Below are 21,378 nucleotides of genomic sequence, written 5' to 3'. Positions count from 1 at the left end.
GAAGCAGAATCTCATGAAGAATAAGGACAAAGTTGGAGGATCTGCCTTTCCTGATGTTAATGCCCACAATGGCCAAAGCAGCATTGTATTGGCACACTGACAGACAGCAGAAAAGAATAGAAAGCCCAGGAATAAAACCATTAGCATATAGACAACTGATGTTCGACAAGGGTCCCAAAACCATCAAGTGGGAAGCAGATGCCATTTTTAACAAGTGGTGCTGGAAACAATGGATATCCACATGTAGAAAAATGAAACAAGATGTTTACCTCACCCCATGCACCAGAATAAACTCAAACTGCTTCACAGAACTAGAAGTTCAATCCCAAACCATCAGGACCATCAAGGGGAAAATCAGGACAAACCGAAGAGCACTGGCCCACGGAATTCATAGACTCACTTCAATAGAGAAGGGTACACACACAGGTGAACTGGAAAGTGAACAAAGGGATTTAATAAGAATAGAACACCTGTGCACCTCAGAAGACTTCACCCAGAGGGTGACAAAACAACCCACAGACTGGGAGACGATTTTTAGTAAAGACACATGAGACAGGACTCATTACTAAAATCTACAACATCCTCATGACCTGCAAAAAAGTGGAAAATAGTTAACCCCCTAAGGAAATGGACAAAAGTCTAAAAAGAAATTTCACTAGGGAGGAGACCGATATGGCCAACAAGCATATGAGAAAGTGTTCCCGGTCATTAGCCATAAAAGAAATGCAAATCAAAATAACCATGAGATACCACCTAACACCCCCGAGGCTAGCCCAAATCAGCAAATCAGAGAGCAACAAGTGTTGGAGGGGCTGTGGTAAAGTAGGAACCCTCCTCCACTGCTGGTGGTCATGTAGATTTGTACAGTCACTGTGGAAACAATCTGGAGATATTTAAAGAAAATGGAAATTGATCTACCCTATGACCCAGTCATCCTTCTACTGGGCATATACCCAGAGGAGGTAACAAATAAAACACGACAAGTCTTCTGAGCTTCAATGTTTATTGCAGCACAATTCACAATCGCAAAGACTTAGAAACAGCCTAAGTTTCCATTGAAAGATGAGTGGATTAGTAAACTGTAGCACATATATGCAATGGAGTACTATGCAGCACTGAAAATCATGGATGATCACATGAAACATGTTGTTTTGTGGGACGAATTGGAAGGAATCATGAAAAGTGAGATAAGCCAGACTCAAAAGAACAGGTATAACATGAGTCCACTGAGGCAAGTACAATCAGCACGGCAGGAAAAGAAGAATAGATACGTATCTTGCAATAAGTGGGTGGAAGCATAGGTAGTTGGGAGAGCAAACCACACAGAGGGAGGTACATGGGAGGACACCATAAAGAAGGGGAAAGATGAGGGAGAATCAGGGGCAGGGCTGAAACTGAGATGTTGATATTGGGAAATGGGCACTAATCCACCTATGGGGAGTGTATTGGTTGTGTCCCCAAAGAAGTGGAATGTGCGTACAGACCCCGCCATGATCCGCCAAACCAGGAGGGCAACGTAACCGGTGGAGGACTCCATAAAAAGACTGGAGTATATCCCCAGTCCCCCCCAGAATCAACCTGAGCCTGACCATGGAAGGGAGTGCCACAGAAAATGAAAATAGACCACTTGGTGAGGGAAAGGAACTGACCTACCATACCCAGAAGGAAGCTGAAGCAAGTGAAGGGGGAGGAAGGGACTGGAGCACACCATGGCCCACCAAGTTCAGAGGACAATAGCCCTGCCTCGGAGCGGCCAATGCACAGAGTGGACCATAAGGCCGGCCTCACTGTGAGAGGTGTCATCCTGCACTGACCCATGACCCTACATGGGACAGCACTGAAGACTTAGTGTGGGGTGTGTGACCGAGCTGACCCCACCACACTGAGGCCAAACACTAAAGGCAGGGGGGGGGGGTGCAGAGCAAGGAAGTCCTGAGGGAGTATCAAAATAGACCCTTGGGCCAGGCTGTGGCACCCGATCAGACTTCTCAGGAAAACACTCCTAAAGGTCAACAAACAGGCATGGAACTATTAAGAGACTTTTCTTTCTTCTTTTTCTTCCTCACTCTGCCTATTTTTTCTTCTTTTAGATTTTGCATGTCACTGGCTTTTTTGTTTGTTATTTTGATGCTGTTGCTGCAGTCATCCCCTTGTTTTTACATGTCACATTGTTTGGCCCTGTCCAGATGTTATGTGCATATTATTATCTCTTCAGGTCTATCTTGATAAGAAAGGCTGGATAGACAATGTGGAGAAGTAAGCAATGGGACCAATGGTTCTGGGGGACATGGTAGAATGGGAGGTGGGGGAAGGGAAGAGATGTTAACCAAACCAGGGACATGGGAAAAACAAGTGATTCAAATCCAAGGGCAAGGAGTGAGTGAGAGGAGTGGTAGGCAGTGATCAAGGTCAATGTAACTGAGAGGAATTACTGAAACCCAAATGAAGGCTGAGCATGGTAGTGGGACAAGAGGAAAGCAAAAGGAAAGAGAGGAAAGAAGTAGGAGGCAAAGGGCATACATACAGGCATATATGTATGTAAATATATTTATGATTATGGGGGAATTGGATCTATGTGCATATATTCATAGGTTTAGTAGTAGGGCAGCAGATGGACATTGGGCCTCCACTCATGTACTCCCTCAATACAAGAACACTTTGCTCAACTATATGGTCTTTCCATGATTCCAACCTTCCCAACAGGATGGCTGAAGAAAACATTGTGCATAAGCAAATGTAGTGAAGAAAGCTGATGATGCCCATGTATTAAAAGATAAAGTATCTGGGGTCTTAATGGTCTGAAGGTAAACAAGCGGCCATCTAGCTCAGAAGCAACAAAGCCTACAGGGAAGAAGCACACCAGCCTGTGTGATCACAAAATTTTGAAAGTATCAAACAGCAAACACCAAAAATCAAAGACCATCATTGTGTGCTCACCTTCCCATATAAACGCTGAAGACAATTGTGTGCATAAGTAAGTATGGTGAAAAAGGTAGATGGTTTCTGGCTATCGAGAGATATAGAGTCTGGGGTCTTAAAGGCTTGAAGGTATACAAGTGGCCATCTAACCCAGAAGCAACAATGCTCACATGGATAAAGCATACCAGCCTGTGTGATCATGAGATGTTGAAGGGACCAGATATCAAGCACCAAGGAACAAAACATCAGATCATCGGGAATGAGGGGGAGTGCTGGTTGGGGAGCCAATGCCCATCTGTAGACAAATGGACATCCCTTGCAGAGGGGTAGTGGGGAGGAGATGAGTCACTAAGCATGCAGTGTGACATCGATGAAAGACACAACTTTCCGTTAGTTCTTAAATGTTTCCTACCCCCACCTCCACTATCATGATCCTAATTCTACCCTACAAACCTGGTTAGACGAGAGGATGTTCAATGGTGCAGATAGGAACTGGAAACAGGGAATCCAAGACAAATGAATGCCTCAGGACCAGTGGACAGAGTGGTGATACCTGGAGGGAGGAGGGAAGTGTTCATAGAAAGGGGGAACCGATGACAATGATCTGCATATAAACTCCTCCCTGGGGGATGGACAACAGAACAGTGGGTGAAGGGAGACTTCAGACAGCATACAATATGACAAAATAATAATTTCTGAATTATGGAGGATTCATAAAGGAGGATAGAATGGGGCGAGAGGAGGGAAAATGAGGAGGTGATATTAGGGGCTCCAGTGGAAAGCAAATGTTTTGAGAATGATGATGGCAACAAATGTGCACATGGGTTTGACACAATGGATGGATTGTGATAAGAATTGCACAAGCCCCCTATAAAATGATTTTTGAAAATAAATAAATATACTGAAGATAAGTGAATAAATAAAACAAATTTTTAAAATTTTAAGCATATTAAGAAAATAAAATCCATGCAAACAGAAGTGCAGATGGGATCATTTCTGAAATGCAGGACTCTATAAAGTGTGATTGCCCAAGCTCCCTGCTCCATGGTTGGGTGCCAAGACAACATCAGGCTTGTATGGTTACTCAGGCCCTCACCAAACATAATGCATGCCTTATTCAGGTAGAGAAAGGTGGGAAAACAGTGCTGTCCAAGGATTTGTCACCTTTGACTCCTATCAGTTGGACAATTCCTTCTACTAGAAAACCATCCAATTCCTTTTCCATAAACTGGAGAAGAGTGTTGACACACATTCTACCACTCTGGTCGTTAGTCAGGGAACGTCTTCCAAATTGCACCTCCAAGGAGATAGACACCCATGTCTTTCTTGGTCACTATTAGAAAGAACTTCAAGCATTCTGTAGACAATGCTTTGGTGTCCAGTTAATGTTTGATTAATATATGTATGCGTTGCTCAGATCTCAGAGTAGTGACCAAGTGTGCTGAGAAAAATCTTTCAATTTATAAGGAAAAAAGTTCAAGCTGAATTTTGGCTGCATATTACACGCAGTAAGTATTCAGGGGAGAGAGACAGCTTGGACTTTGGTTTGTGCACTTTTGATTGATTCTAGAAATCTAAACTTTGAATGAAGCCTTAATGAAAAGATAAGACCTAAAGATGATGATTAACTGGAAGTTTGGGAAATCACATGTGAAAAGCAATACATCTATAGATCAAAGCTGGGGAAATAAATATTGGGAAAAGATATTTGGGTCAGTAATAAAAGCCTTTGAATGCTGAACTAAGAAATTTGAATCTTATGCAGGTTTTGAAGTCTAATTCACCTCTCAACTTCAGTTTTTTCAACTTTTGTGCTTTGCATATTACTGTGATGCTGGAAGCTATTCCAGTGATATTTCAAATACCAACATGGTCTCCCAAAGCAGACAGGTTTCAATAGAACTGAAGACTATTGAGTAGGGTAGGAAGAAAGAGAGAGTTTGGGGCAAATGCAGTACTTTGTTCATCTGGCCATCATGTGAATGGATCAGGAGAAGATGAGCTGAGACCCCACTGATATTTTTGTAATCTAAGCAAAGACACTTGGTGTTTGAACCTGCCTGATAGCAGTTGGCTAGAAAGGTAGAAAAAGGAGAGGACAGAGAAAGAATCAACAGGGTTCATGAATGATTAGGTATGTAAATAGAAACAGATGGGAAAGCTAAGAATGCCATGCAGGCTTGTGGTTAGAACCATAAGGGGGATATTGGAACTAGCCCAAATGATTGCTAACAGAGGTCCAGTTCAGCAAACCACAGTTCCTCCTTTCCCTATTTTGTAGCTAGCAATAAGGAAGGAGTGAGGGAAATCTGTGTACATGGTGTAATTTACTGTGGTAGGTACATAATCTGTTGTCAATTTGAGAGGATTAGGAGTGAAGGGGTGGAGTTTGTCTCGTCAATCAAGATATAACCAATGAGGATTTGGTGTGGGCATGGCCTTCTTCTGAGAATTCTGAAAAATTCTGTACTTCCTCCTTGGAGATGGAGACATCTCTCTCTCTCTGCTCGCTCCCTGGGAGATATTACAGATGACAAGACACAAGGAACCATACTAGTGCCCTGAGCTGGAGAAGCCACATGGCCCTAGCCTGATGCAACCAGACCTCTGAGGGCAAAAGAAGCCATATAGACAACCTGCCAGTGCTGACATGCTTAAAACGCCATTGAATCCAAAGTCTTTCTACTCACTGGTCTGTGATCATCCTGAATTGGACATCATTGCTTATGTTCATGATTATGAAGAGGACTTTATAGATTGTTATCAGACATACGGGCTAATATCAGACTTATGAGCTTGGAGTGGACTGGGTTGGGATGCTGTCATAATGTACAATTACCCTTTATATAAAACTCTCTCTTATGCACATATGAGTCTCTATGAAATTTTCTCTTGTCTACACGGACTAACACATTGATATAACATGTGGAGGGAAAATAAACCCCACAAAACAAGGTTAAGAGAAGTTACTATAGAATATACTATATTTTGTTTAAAAAAAAGGTGGGTTAGATTTGGACTAGTATATCAGTTTGCATACATAAATTCCCTGTAGAGGGACAAGACTGGAGTCAAAAGTTTAGATTCTCTTCTGCTACATAGCTATTGATGTTGAAAATATGTATGCTGTAAAGTATCGAAACAAGGAGACAAAACTAATCTCTGAACTTTAGGGATACAATGAAAGAAACAAATCATATCATGTATCAACTGGGTAACATAACTAACCCCACAGGAAAAAGAAATTACATCAGGCGACTTTAAAATAGAACAGTTTGACTACCTCCCTAGCAGATCTTATTCTAATTGGAAACAGAATGGGAAATCTTAAATTGAATTCAGTGGTCTCAAGAGTCAAGTTGTTAGGTACCACTGAGTCAGTTCCAACTCATATCGACTCTATATCCATCTTCACCACACTTTGCACTAGCAACCATATTTTCAGTGATCTCCTCATGAGAAACCCTCTTCCCTTAAAAACTGAATTTGAAATATCAGCTTGAACTCATAAATTTTCTTCCTTCAAAATAAATATCGATTTCCTAAATCTTCCACTACAAAGAATATCGATGAGAAATTAATAAATATGAGCAGCAGCAGAGGAACTAGAATTCCATGGAGATGTGGGTTTGGAATTGTTGGAGATGAGTCTGAACCATCTGGTTAAGTGAGAAATCAAGGAAGCTGTCATGACAAATATGTTTCTGAAAAGAGAATGCTCCCTAGAAGCAAAGATGGCCAGATCACCTCACATACTTTGGTTGTAGATCACCTCACATACATTGGGTATCAGGAGAGGCGAGTCCCTAGAGAAAAGTATCCAACTTTGAAGATCCCCACCAAGATAAACGGACACAGTGTTTGCAACCACGGCTTCAAGCATAAAAATTGTGAGGATGGTGCAGGGCTGGGTAGTGTTTTTTGTGGAAAAAGTTCTCTATGAGTCTGAATGGACTCAACAGCACCTAACAACAACACGATGATACGGTCAATCCTAGGTGATACAAAGGGTCAATGTCATCCATTGCTAATTGAAAGGTTGGAGGTCTGAGTCCATCCAGGTGCGCCTCAGGAGGAAGGACAGGCATTCGAGTTCCAAAAAACAACCACGTAAAACTCTATGGAGCAGAACTCTACTCTGACATAGGGATTCGTGAGTCAGAGCCCAACCAATGGCAACTCATAACAATCACTGAACTCTTACTGTGCCTTACACGAGGTCTGCTCACTCTCACAACCCACTTGGGAGGCAAGTTCTCAGATTGAGTTCTTCATTTCACAGATATTGCAGAGCTTCTAAGTGTCAGAGCTTGAATTTGCAGTCAGGCAGCCTGACCCTCAGGCACAGGCGGTCACCCACTCAGCTCTCCTGGGTGTCATGGCCTGAAGTGGACTAAGATTTCCCCCTACATGCACCTCATGTGCAGGAGGCAAAGGCCCACTGCTGACTGCTCTACAGTGGACTACAGAGCACAGCAGACAGCTTAGAACCTGCCCCAGAGCAGTTTGTCTCATTTCAGAGAGACAGGGCTGGGGCAGGAAAGGACAATGATTCAAGTCAGCTTCATGTCTCCTCCTGAACTCCAGGGTCTGCCAATCCTCACTCCAGAGTAAAGGAGATGCAAGCAATGCCCTGCCTAGGACTAGCTCCATGACACTGCTTGTAAGGCTTTCACTTTATTTCTGGATTCTCATGTCATTTTTTTCAGAGAAAAAAAAATTCCTTCACAAAGACAGCTCTGGATCAGGAGCGTTTCCCCAAGATTAACTATTTCCCTCCAGTTCAGGCCATTTATTTCCCAGATGTCTTCTGGTGTTTTTGCCATTTCCACTAAGAATTTCAGTTATCCAAACAAGAATGTTAAAAAAAAATTACAGTTTCTGCTGACATATAGAGCCCAATCCCCTGGTCCCTAGTTTATTACCTTTCCCGCCACAGACAGGCCAGAGTTCCCAAATCAATGATTGAAGGTAAGCAGGCTGTACAGGAGGGTTTTGTGATTTGGTGCCATCAAATGGATTCTGACCATTGTGACCTTCTGCACAACAGAACAAAACCTTGCTCCGTCCTATGTCATCCTCACAATGGATCATTCCTATGCTTGAGCATGTTATTGCAGCTCCTGTATCTATTCATCTCCCTGGGGACCTGTCTCTATTCTGCTGCCCCCTACTTTAGCAAATATGATGTCCTTCTCCAGGGACTGGTCTCTTCTGACAACATGTCCAAAGTATGTAGGACAATGTCTTGACACCTTTGTTTCTCAGAAACACTCTGGACATACTTTTTCCAAGACACATCGGTTGTCCTCAGAGCAGTAGATCTGTTGTAATTTTTGCCAGATTTACATGACAGCAATTAATATTTTCTCTTTTTAAAAAAATACAGTGCTTTTATTTTCAGTTTCCCATTTTTGTGCTATGTTATGAATGTAAAATTGTTTTTTGCTTATTTATATTGTATCATACAGCCTTGCTAAATTCAATAATTAGATTTAGACCCTATTTTAGATTAATGGAATTTTTGACACAGACTTTAATGTAGTCTATCAATAAAGAGAGTTTCATTTAATCTTTCCAATATAAATGTCATTTTTGCTTGTGTGTTTGTTTCCACTGATTACAATGGAGAGACCGAGCTTTGCATGCATTCCTGTCATAGGCAGTAGTTCTTTTCATGCAAACAGTGAGCACAACATCTGCAAAGGACATATACGCTGCTTCTGCCCTACCCTGGAAAAATCCACCCCAGAGTACTTCTTCTACATCATACCCATCAGAGTAAAATGACACTACATTACTCAATGCATCCAATGCATTCACTGAACTCCTGGGAGCTGTGTCAGTCTGGGTAACTGAAAAGCATTGGACATGGGGAAAGGCAGTAGGATGGAAAAGGGAATTGCCTTCCAGGAACATAAAGGAAATTTTTCAGAGGGGACAGTGATGATTCATACTTCCACAGAAACTTAAACAAGGCCATATCCACTTGGAAAGATGTTAGGTATATATACGTCAACATTTTGTACTAGGGAAAAAAATCTGTCATAGTATTTAGGAGACATCCAAAACACTGGCCAATTATGGAGGCTGAAAGAAAACAGAATGGACCATTGAATATGGGGCCTGTGGGACCCAGACACAGGAAACACACTAGCCCTACCATGGGCAGTAGTAGAATTGAAACAGGAAAACCGGGAAAGATGACAGATCAAGTTGGGAATGGTCTGGAAGGAGTGTTAAGGATGGATCCCTTTCTCAAACTAGAATATATTGGTATTCTGGCATTATTGAGGTAGTTCATTTATTGTTCCAGCCTGGCCGATGAACACCTGTGGGTTTAATTGAAGGGTGGAGGATGAATGGCTCGGTGAGCCTCGCCTTTCTAGTTCTCGGTTCTCTTGTGTTGTGATGGTGGGACCAGGGTGGAGCTTGCCTTCACCAATTTCCTGCTTCAGCAGGCATGGTTGACTCACTTCCTGCAGGACATCCCAGAGGAGACATGCAAGGCAAGCCCCATGCAGCTACCTTGCTGGAGTCCTGGGTGCTGGAGCAGCCTCATGGAGACCCCTGCCAGCACTGAGATGCTTACACCTTCACTGATTTGGCTTTCCTCCTGCAGTCGGCAGCATTGTGGGTGTGTGTTGTCAGATGGAGGAGGACTCTGTGGATTGGTGATGGACACATAGGCTAATGTTGGACTTGAGGCTTGGGCAGCACTGCTTTGGGACATTTTCTTGAGGTGTACTTATGCTTTATATAACAGTCTCTATTATATATGAGTTTCTGTAAAGTACCTAGACTAACACAACCCTCCCCTGACAGAGGTGTCTGATAACTGCTTTCTTAGGTCAAAACACTTGTAGCCACTATTGACTGAGGGAAAATGTCATGTTGAAAATGAAAGCAGTTATTTGCTGTAGGAAAAAAAAGATGTCATGTTGACCAAACAAACCTGTGGGGTGTGGCTCTCCATTGTTCAAGGGCGGGGCTTAGGCATAAAGCTCTAGCGCCCTGGGGAGACCCCCAGAAGCTTAAGGATAGCTGAGGAGACCGGCTCAGCTATGGAGCAGGCAAGCACAAGTTCTCGCCCATCAGAACACACCACCGCACATAAGAAGAACGAGAAGAGGGACAGCTGTCAACACAAGTGCAGGAAGAGGGAGCAGGTATGACGGTAGATCCTGGATCCTCCACTCTTCCCCACCAAGACCCCCTCTGTTCTTTTCTGACCCATCTCTCTCTCACCGCACACCCCTCCTCCCGAAAAACCCCTTGCTCATCCACCCTAACACCTTTTGTCTCTAAACCAATGTCCTTCGGGGTCACTGTGTTTGCCAAACAGGTGCTGAGTTTAGTGAAGGAGGTGAGAGGTGGCATTAGAAAGATCTCAAGAAAAAAGTCCTCTCAAAGGGATGGATCGGTGAAGGGAAGAAAGCGGCCCATCCGTGTGTCTGGTTCCAAGACACAGAAGAAGATTCCAATCAAGAGAGGAAAAGACATTAAGCCAGAAGTAAACTCTACTTCATCTGGTAATGGTCAGAGCGGGAAGTAAATCCAGAATAAATCAAACAGCTCAGCTTTGGCCACTGAAATATGGTCACGTTCGTGTTTGTGTGGTTATGTGTGTATTTTCTGATGGTGTGTGGGGAGGGAAGAAATGGGGGAGGGGGAGTGTGGAGAGAGGGAGGTGGGATCCCTGCAGGGCTTCTCCTTCCCTCAGTGCTGATGAAAAGGCACTTGGCTCAGTCTCCTCCAGCACACAGCCCATCCATGGAGATGGAGTCCCCTTTTGCCTTTCAAGGCGTGGCAGCTGTTGCTGGTTGAGGTTCTGGAAGAAGCTTTTTTCCAAACTTATGTAAGTGCTGATAATCATGGCACAGGAGGGGGCGGCCTTGATGAACCCAGTCAGGAAGCCTGCAAAGAATCCATTGGTGCCAGACCCCTCCAGGATTCTCCTCCTCCTCTTCAGCAGCAGCAGCAGCAGCTGCCAGGTGGAGTCCACCCATGGTGGCTTCATTCCCAGAGCCTCCATTGTGCCCAGTGTGACAGACCAGTCCCTGAGTGTTCACCACGTTGAAGGGCAGGGCCTGCGTTGTTGCCATCATCCCAGAGAGGCCACCAGCCACAAAGTCTATGCCCATGGGTGGATGTCTGTTCCTTTCGCCTGGGCCCACTAAGGCAGATTTTAATCACCTCATAGTTGAACCAATACGGGTTCTGAGAAAGGCAGTTCCAGCAGGGCCACGGGCCCCAAATCTACCCACAGAGGGAGTTCCAGTCGCTATGAAACACTGGGGCCTGCGTAGAAGCGCCGAACTCGTGATAGGATATCTGTTGCACCTGGAGTTTCGTCATCACCAGCTCCAAGGTGTTGAACACTGTCAGCATGCCCAAGCGTGCCAGGGTGGCAGCCACCATGGAGACATGGAGCTCAGAGCCCAAGGCTCAGACACAGAGGGAGGTTTTGAGTTGGTCGTAGTTGGTGAAGTAGGTGGCAGTGGTTGGCACCATCATCAACAGTGTGACTGGAAGGCTGCTCCACATGGAACTAGTGACCTTGTCCATCCATGGTGCCCCTCAAAATCACGTGGGATCCTGAAACTAGGGGAGGCAGTGCTCACAATGTGGGCACCAGCACTGGGCTCCCAGGGCACCATTGAAGCACGGAAGACACATGGGAAATTTGGTGTAGGAGATGCTCCAGGGTCTAGAGGGTGGCTTTAGTTCAGTGCCACCGAGGGGACCTGGGCCTGCAAGCACACCTTCACTATGAGCAGGGGCATGCTGAAGAGAGGGTTGACCACTGCTGCAGTGCCCAAGGCCAACATTTGTTGGAGAAGGCTAAGGACTTCGATTCCTGGTCAGCCTTCCTATAGTCTCCATCCTGACTCTAGGGTGGTGCTTGTGGTGCTCGCCGTCCAGAACAGGGCAGGCCAACAAGGGCTCCAAAGCTGGCTGGTGCAGGGTCCATGAGCTCAATGTTCTATTGTTTGTTTGATTCTCTGTCCCAAACCCAACTCACCGCTATCGATTTGATGCCGACTCAGAGCAGCTAACACAGCACAGGGTAGACCTGCCCTTGTGACTGTAGCTCTTTAGAGTAGTAGACAGCCTGGTCTTTCTCCTATAGAGAGAGATCTTCACAAAGCAAAATTCACAAGGCAGATGATCTTTTCTAGTTAAAGTAAGCTACTGTTTGATTTTAAGACTTCACGGGATATTTTGTTTTAAGGTTCAAATATTATATCGAGGAAATCATTTCAGGGGTTCATATAGCCTCCATGGCTTCAGAAATTGTGAATATCATGAGAATTTCAAATTCCATTGTTTAATTTCGATCTTTTGATTAGAATGTTCAGTAAAGTCAGGCAAGCCCTGGGAAACTTTTCTGGTTTCCTGGATAAGAATGCAGCTGCTAACGAGGCAATTAGCCACACTTTCAGACTGCATGGTTCTTTATTGTGTTATTTTAACAAAGAACATTGACCTGTGAGAAATTTAGATCTATAAAAAATATACTTGCTGAGATTTTAATAGACATGGCTTTAAAGTATTAGATAATTTGGTGGGAGGGAGGTTGTGTCTGGACATCTTTGCTATGTTGACTGAAATAGTTAATGTTTAGTGTGCCAATCTGGCCAATAAACACATGTACAGTTAATTGAAGGGTGTGGTGATATATGCCTCCATGAGGCATGCATTTCTAGCCCTCAGTCTCTTGGATTCTGATTGTGGGACCAGGGTGCAGCTGCCTTAGCCAGTTCCCTGCTTCAGCTGGCAAGTGTCACTTCCTGCAAGACATTCCTGAGGAGAAGCCACCTGGACATACTCTGATGTAGCCCTGGGTGCTGGAGCATCTTTGTGGAGACCCCTGACAGCGCTCAGATACATATAGGTTCACTGATTTGGCTTTCTTCCTGCAGTCGGAACATTGTGTGTGTGTGTGTGTGTGTGTGTGTTGTGAATGTAGGAGGACTGTGTGGATTAGTGACGGACATGTGCGCTAATTTGGACTTGTAGACTTGGACAGCACTGCGTTTCGATATTTTCTTGATGTGCACTTAAACTTTATATAAAACTCTCTCTTATACTTGAGTTTCTGTGGATTTGATTCTCTAAAATACCCAGACAAACACACTAAGTCTTCTAATCAATAAGCCTGGCATGTCTCTCCATTCAACTGGTGACAATAATTTCTTCATTTAGAATTCTGAGTTTTTACATTGGCATATAATAATATACATAGTATTCATGTTTTACTAGGTTTATGGCGGTTTCATTTTCTCTGGAGCAATTGGAAATTATATTATGCTTTAATTTCAATTTCCACGTATTTATTGCTGTTATATAGATATGATAGATTTTTGTAAGTTTAATTTTTGTATTTTGTATCCTGTAACTTGACTGAATCCACTTATTAATTCTAGCTTTATTTTTAGATCTCTTGGAATTTTCTATGTAGACAATCAGGTCGCCCATAAATAGGGGCAGTTCTATAAAAGGACTTAAAAATGTTCGTGGAAATAGAAATAAAATGCCAGAAAATTTCCCAGCAACTTGTATTGTGTTTATTTAGTTTTTACTCATCATTTCATAGGAACCTCTTATGTATTGCATAACATTCTTTAGTTCAATCACATCAATCAATATTGTACAAGTGCTACCAAAATCATTTTCAAAACACTTTCTTTCTTCTTGAGCTCCTTGATATCAACTCTCATTCATCCCCTCCCTCCTCCCACACCCTACTCCTCAGGACCCATTATATATATAATATATATTTGTGATATCTTACATTATCCAGTAAATCCTTTCACATAAATTCTGTTGTTTTCTCCCCTCGAATGGGTTTATACAGTCACCACTATCAGCTTCCCCTTCCTCCCTGCCTCCACCTCCTCATCCCTACCCTCAGGGAATCATTACTCCTGTTACTGTTTCTGGAGGGTTATCTATGTTGCCTTTCATACACTGAATAATCTTAATTATACAAGTCAACATATGCAGGTCTAACAAGACTAATGAGGTAAAACAAGGACCATAATAGTAAGGGAGGAAATAGTAAAGAACTAGACGTTAGTTATGTGTTACATCAGTGCTATACTACACCCTGGATATATCATTGCTTCCATGTTGCCCTTCTGTGAGGGACTGCCCAATGATCTTAAAGGTAGGTTTTGTCCATGCTCCTGCACTTTAATTTGAGTGCTTATTTCTGAAATTCTGAAACGTATTCCCCTAGACACCTCAGTATCACACAGGCTGGTGAGCTTCATCCATGTGGGCTTTGTTGCATCCTTGCTAGATGTACACTTGCTCAACTTCAAGGCTTTAAGTCTCAGTACACTATATATATTTTAAAATCGTTTTATTATTGGTTCATACAACTCTTATCACAATCCTTACATACATCAATTGTGTAAAGGACATTTGTACTTCCATTGCCCTCGTCATTCTCAAAACAATTGTTCTCCACCTAAGCCCCTGGCATTAGCTCCTCATATTCCCCTCCCTCCCTCCTCCTGCCACCATAGTGAACACTTAATAATTTATCAATGATTATTTTGTCATATCTTGCCCTGTCCAATGTCTCTAGACACTATAATTTTTAATAGCTGGGTACCATCAGCTTTCTTCACCATATTTTTTGTTACATCCATTTTTTCTCCAGCAGTTGTTTTGGGAACCTAAATATCATACAAAGCCACATTATTAGAATGAACCATTGTTGAAGTCAGGTACGTCTTAAGTAAAGGGCCAAAGTTTATCTGATTCCTTTGTGTGTATATATACATGTATATTTATATATATATATATATATACAGATACACATATATTTGTATATTTACATATATACTTCCTACAACTACCTCTATATATTTTTCATCTTTTTCTTTTTTGATTTCCTCTGCCCTACTATCATGGTTACCCTTCATTCATTTCTCAGTAATTCCTCTTAGATACAAACCGATAGGTCAGAGACAACCAAAAAAGCTACACACATCACACCATCATTTATAGAACACTTATTATTCCCCTGTCCCCATAATAATTGGATAAACACTCACCTACCTTCTACACCTCCACTCCAATGTCCCCCAATAATTATTGGTCCTATCACTGCCTCTTTGGAATTGCCTACCCTGTCTATCTTGTATAGATAAACACCAAAAAAAAAATCATGGAAAAGACGATCCAATAATTCCAAGTCTAAGAAGGAACTTGACTCAGAATAGATGGATATATCTCTGTTCAGTAGTTAGAAGGTCATGCTAGAATCTGTAACATGCATTTTTAGTCAATTCCCTGTTATTTTCAGGGTTACATAAACTGGGACCCACTTACATAATGACACATGTACCCTTTCAGTCTTCAGCATCTGTGTCTGAAACCTGCACATCCTAATGTTCTACACCGTTATTCTTGTAGTCAGAGATTCAGTGGTCTAGGGCAGTGGTTATCAACCTTCCTAATATCTCGACCCTTTAATAGTTTCTCATATTGTGGTGACTTCCAATCAAAATTATTTTTGTTGCTTCTTTATAACTGTAGTTTTGCTACAGTTATGAATTAGGTGACCCCTGTGAAAGTGTTGTTCGACCGCCAAAGGGGTGGTGACCCACAGGTTGAGAACCACTGATCTAGAGCCTCATCCCTTCACATCTTTAGTCTTTCAGGGTGACCTGTTTGTGAGTAAGCCCAACCAGTACAAATGTGGTACCAAGTGCTGCCCCCAAGCCAAATGTCCACAACTGAGATTCCTCAGGTACTTTATGGACCACCTCCAAGGAGAAAGAGAAAAGGTTCCCAAAATTCTCATCAGTTGGCCATGACTACAAGGAGGGAAACTCAGGTTGTGACCTGACTGACAGGTAATCTCTAACCCTTCACTTGTAATACTCTCAAGTTGACAAGAGATTATATAAATACCACAATATATAAGTTATGTATCATACAATTCAGTGGTTTAAATATATTGAAAAGTATTGTACAATCATCATCACACATTTAAAACATGTTCCTCATTTTTGTCCACATTATTAGCTCTCCATTTCCTCCAAACCTCCCTAGACATAACCCTAGAAACGCTGAATGTAGTTGCTGTGTCCATAGATTTAACTATTCCGGATTACATATAAATAAAAACATGCCCCAAATAAAGTTTAAAAACCAAGAAAAATGTGGGGCCGGCCCCAATCCCATCTATGTGAACACCTGCCCCTTGGCCTGCCCCCCCCCCACCGCCAGAAGAATTTATTTCAAAGAACAGCACTAAAGCTGCAGCTCCAGGAGAGAGACATGTCTGATCAGAGCACACAGGAGAAAATGAAGGGAGAGGAAGAGAGAGTGGAGCACATCCTAGCCCACCAAGCCTTGAGGACAATATTCCCCCTCAGAACAGCCAATCCACAGAGAAGACCATATGGCAGGCCCCACAATGAGACAAGACATCTCTCACTGACTTAATGCCCTACAGAGGAAAACACTGGAGACACAGTGTGGGAACTCCACCCAATCCCATCGCACCACACCGAGGGAAAACACTAAGGTTGTGGAACAGAACAGCAAGGGGAACAGAACAACGAAGTACCCAGGGAATACCAAAAATAGACTTTGGGGACAAGGCTTGGCACCCCATCAGACTCAACTGAAAGAACACTTCTAAAGGCCAACAAACAGTCCTTCAACTAACTGCAACCTTTTCATTCTTGTTGATGTGTTTTGTTTTGTTTTGTGTTTTGTCATTGGCTTGCTGTTGTTATTGCTTTGTTTTCTTTTGTTGCTTGGGGATTCTCTCTCTTGTTTTTGTGCATGTTATTATCTCCACAGGTCTGTCTAAATAAGATAGACTGAATGAACAATATGGAGGAGAAAACAATGGTACCCACAGTTCTGGGGAGACATGGGAGAGGGGAAGGTGGGAGGAAAGGAAGGGGTGTTAACAAACCCAGGGACAAGGGAACAAGTGATCCAAATTGGTGGTGAGGTGGGTGTAACCAAGAGGAATTACTGAAACCCAAATGAAGGCTGAACATGACATTGGGACGAGAGGAAAGTCAAAAGATATAGAGGAAAGATCTAGGCGGCAATGGGGATTTATAGAGGTATAAATAAAGGCCTGTACATACGTAAATATATTTATATATTATGATGTGGAAATAGATTTTTGTGCATATATATATAGGTTTAGTATTAAGCTAGCAGATGGACATTGGGCCTCCACTCAAGTACTCCCTCAATGCAAGAATGCTTTGTTCTATGAAACTGGCCTTTCATGATGCTCATCTTCCTGACACAATCGCTGAAGACAAAGTACGTGCATAAGCTTTTGTCGTGAAGAAAGCTAATGAGTCCCGGCTATCAAAAGATATGGCATCTGGGGTTTTAAAGGCTTGAAGGTAAACAAGTGACCATGTAGCTCAGAAGCAACAAAGCCCACATGGAAGAAGCAAACTAGCCTGTGTGATCACTAGGTATTGAAGGGATCAGGTATCAGGCATCATCAGAACAAAAAAATCAAATCATGATAAATAAGGGGGAGTGCGGAGTGGAGACCCAAAGCCCATAGTAAGACAATTAGACATCCCCTTACAGAGGGTCTCGGGGAAGAGATGAGCCAGTCAGAATGCCATGTAACAACGATGAAACATACAACTTTCATCTAGTTCCTAAATGCTTCCTTCCCCTTCCCCACTCATGATCCCAATTCTACATTACAAATCTTTCTAGATCAGGTGATGTACACTGGTACAGATAGTAACTGGAAGCACAGGAAATCCAGGACAGATAATCCCCTCAGGACCAGTGGTGAGAATGGCGATACAGGGAGTGTGAGGGAGAGTGGCGTAGAAAGGGAGAACCCATTATATGGATCAATATATAACCTTCTCCCTGTGGGATGGACAACAGAGAAGTGGGTGAAGGGAGATGTCAGACACTGTAAGATATGACAAAATAATAATTTAAATTATCAAAGTTTCTTGAGGGATGAGGGAGCAAGGAGGGATGGGGAAAATTGAGGAGCTGATGCCAGGGTCTTATAAGAATAGCAAGTATTTTGAGAATGATGAGGTTAACAAATGCCCAAATGTGCTTTCAACAATTGATGTATGTATGAATTGTGATGAGTTGGATGAGCCCCCAATAAAATGATTTTTAAAAAAAGAGAGGAAAAAAAGAATGATGAGGGCAACAAATGCACTAATATGCTTGATATGCAGTGGATATATGTATGGATTGTGATAAAATTTAAAGAGCCCCTAAAATTATTCTTAAAAATAAATGAATAAAATGACGGTTCCAATAAATACAAAAAAAATCCAAAAATAGCAAAATAAAACACCCAAAAATAAATGGATAAGAAGGCAGAAAATAGTAAAACTAGAACAAATTATAATGTGTCAAATGGAGAACACAAAATTTGTTAAATTTTGACGTAACTACATCTACATTAGTCACTTTCCAATGCACTCTGATAGCAAGGCTGATTTGAATCACTGATCCATGGCCAAAAAGCACTCACCAGAGGCTAAATCCACATGGGGACACTGCAAATGGATTTGGGCTTTCACTGTCATCCACAGTTTGCTGCAAAACAAGTGGTCAGGATTTAAGCTCTAAAACAGTTCCCTCCTACAGATATGGATTTTATTATTTACAGTCCTTGGATCACAAAGGCTGGTGGGCTGCTTCCGTGTGGATTTCACTAACACTCACTTAGATGGCTGCTCATTTTCAGAAAAGCCTTTAAGCCGGGCCCCACCTGATTTCTTATGCGTTAGAATGGCGATCATATATGCAGGGAGATGAGAATTTTTAAAATTAAACTTATATTGGGGGCTCTTAAATTTCTTATCACAATCTATACATTCATCCATTGTGTCAACCATAATTCTACATATGTTGCCATCATCATTTTCAAAGCATTTTCTTTCTACTGGAGACCTTGATATCAGTTTCTAATGTTTCTCTCTCTCCCCCACTCTCCCTCCCTCATGAACCCTTGATAAATTATAGATAATTCTTTTCATAGCTTATATCATCCTCAGTTTCTTTTCACCCACTTTTTCAGCTCTTATATGTAGCATTGTACATGTTTGGTCTAGTAAAATTTGTAAGGCAGAATTGAGGTCATGGCAGTTGTGGGGGGGGCATTAAAAACAAAAGGAAAGTTGTATGTTTTATCAGTGCTATACTGAACTCTGACTGGCCCATTTCTGCCCCGTGACTCCTTTGTAAGGGGATTCCCAACTGTCTACAAATGGGCCCTGGGTCTCCTCTCTGTGCCCTCTCCAATTCACATGTATTGATTTTGTTCTTGGTCTTAGATTGCTGATCCCTGATCCCATTGACACCCCATGATCACACAGGCTGGTGTGCTTCTTCCATAGTGACTCTGCTGCTTTTCAGCTAGATGGTCACCTGTTTATCTTCAACCCATTAATGTGCCAGATGCTATATCTCTTGATAGCTGGGAACCACCAGCCTTCCCCACCACAGCTGTCCATGAACCAACTTTGTCCCTACCGATCATGTCAGGAAGGTGATTATCACAGTAAGCTGGATTATTAGAACAACGTGTTCTTGTGTTGAGGGAGTCCTTGAGTTGAGCCTCAATGTTAATATGAGAAGTTTTAACTTAATGGGATGTAGTTTTTTTCACATATCTTTTTGGCATTACCCAAATGATTATATCATTTTTAACAACCTGTTGTTAAGGTTTCAGCAACATCGAACCAGGCTTTTCTACCTGGAGAAATTCTAATTGCTTCCACATTGAAGCAAAGAGATTAACAGCAATATAAGCCATCTATATTCTCAGTGGAGGTGGAGGAGGGCATGGCATGGCGTTAGTGGCACATCTGGGTTGGGTGCACTAACCAGCAGGGTTTAACAGAAGTGGCAGCATGAGGAGAGTGGAGTGCACTTGGATCCTGTGGAAGGATGTGATAGACTTGGTCCAATACTTCCAGGTGACTTTAAAACAGAACAGTTTGACTACCTCACTAGCAGATCTTACTCTAATGACAAAATGGAATGGGAAATCGTACAAAGAATTCAGTAGTCTCAAGAGTCAAGTTGTTTGGTACCACTGAATCAGTTCCAACTCATAGCAACCCTATATCCATCTTGCCACACTTTGCACTAGCAACCATATCTTCAGCGATCTCCTCATGAGAAACCCTCTTCCCTGGAAATCTGAATTTGAAATATCAGCTTGAACTCATAAATTTTCCTACTTCAAAATAAATATTGATTTTATAAATCTTCCACTACAAAGAATACTGATGACAACTTAATAAATATGAGCAGCAGCAGAGAAACAAGAATTCCATGGAGATGTGGGTTTGGAATTGTTGGAGATGAGTCTGAACCATCTGGTTAAGTGAGAAATCAATGAAGCTATCATGACAAATATGTTTCTGAAAAGAGAATGTTCCTTAGAAGCAAAGAAGGCGAGATCACCTCACATACTTTGGTTGTAGATCACCTCACATACTTGGTTATCAGGAGAGACGAGTCCCTAGATAAAATATCAAACTTCGAAGATCCTCACCAAGTAAACTGACATAGTATTTGCAACCACGGCTTCAAGAGTAACAACTGGGAAGATGGTGCAGGGCTGCTCAGTGTTTTGTTCTGTTGAACATAGGGCCTATGAGTCAGAACGGACCCAACAGCACCTAACAACAACACCATGATAGGGTCAATCCTAGGTGATACAAAGGGTCAATGTCATCAGTTGATAATTAAAAGGTTGGAGGTCTGAGTCCATCCAGGTGTGCCTCAGGAGAAAGGACAGGCATTCGAGTTCCAAAAAACAACCATGTAAAACTCTATGGAGCAGAGGTCTACTCTGACATAAGGACTCATGAGTCAGAGCCCACCCAATGGGAACTCATATCAATTACTGAACGCTTAATGTGCATTACACGAGGTCTACTCACCCTCACAACCAACATGGAGGCACGTTCTCAGATTGAGTTCTTCATTTCACAGAGATCACAGAGCTTCTAAGTGTCAGGGCTTGAATTTGCAGTCAGGCAGCCTAACCCTCAGGCACAGGCGATCACCCACTCAGCTCTCCTGGGTGTCATGGCCTGAAGTGGACTAAGATTGCCCCTACATGCACCTCACGTGCAGGAGGCAGAGGCGCCCCGCTGACTGCTCCACAGTGGACTAGAGGGCACAGCAGACAGCTTAGAACCTGCCCCAGAGCAGTTTGTCTCATTTCAGAGAGACAGGGCTGGGGCAGGAAAGGACAATGATTCAAGTCAGCTTCAGGTCTCCTCTGGAACTCCAGGGTCTGCCAATCCCCACTCCAGAGTAACGGAGATGCAAGCAAGGCCATGCCTAGGACTAGCTTCACCACACTGCTTGCAAGGCTTTCACTTTATTTCTAGATTCACATGTCATTTTTTCAGAGAACAAATCCCTCCTCAAATACAACTCTGA

Source organism: Tenrec ecaudatus, chromosome X, assembly GCF_050624435.1.
Source record: "Tenrec ecaudatus isolate mTenEca1 chromosome X, mTenEca1.hap1, whole genome shotgun sequence".
In the NCBI taxonomy this organism is placed as follows: domain Eukaryota; kingdom Metazoa; phylum Chordata; class Mammalia; order Afrosoricida; family Tenrecidae; genus Tenrec; species Tenrec ecaudatus.
Note: the sequence above shows the minus strand (reverse complement) of the source record.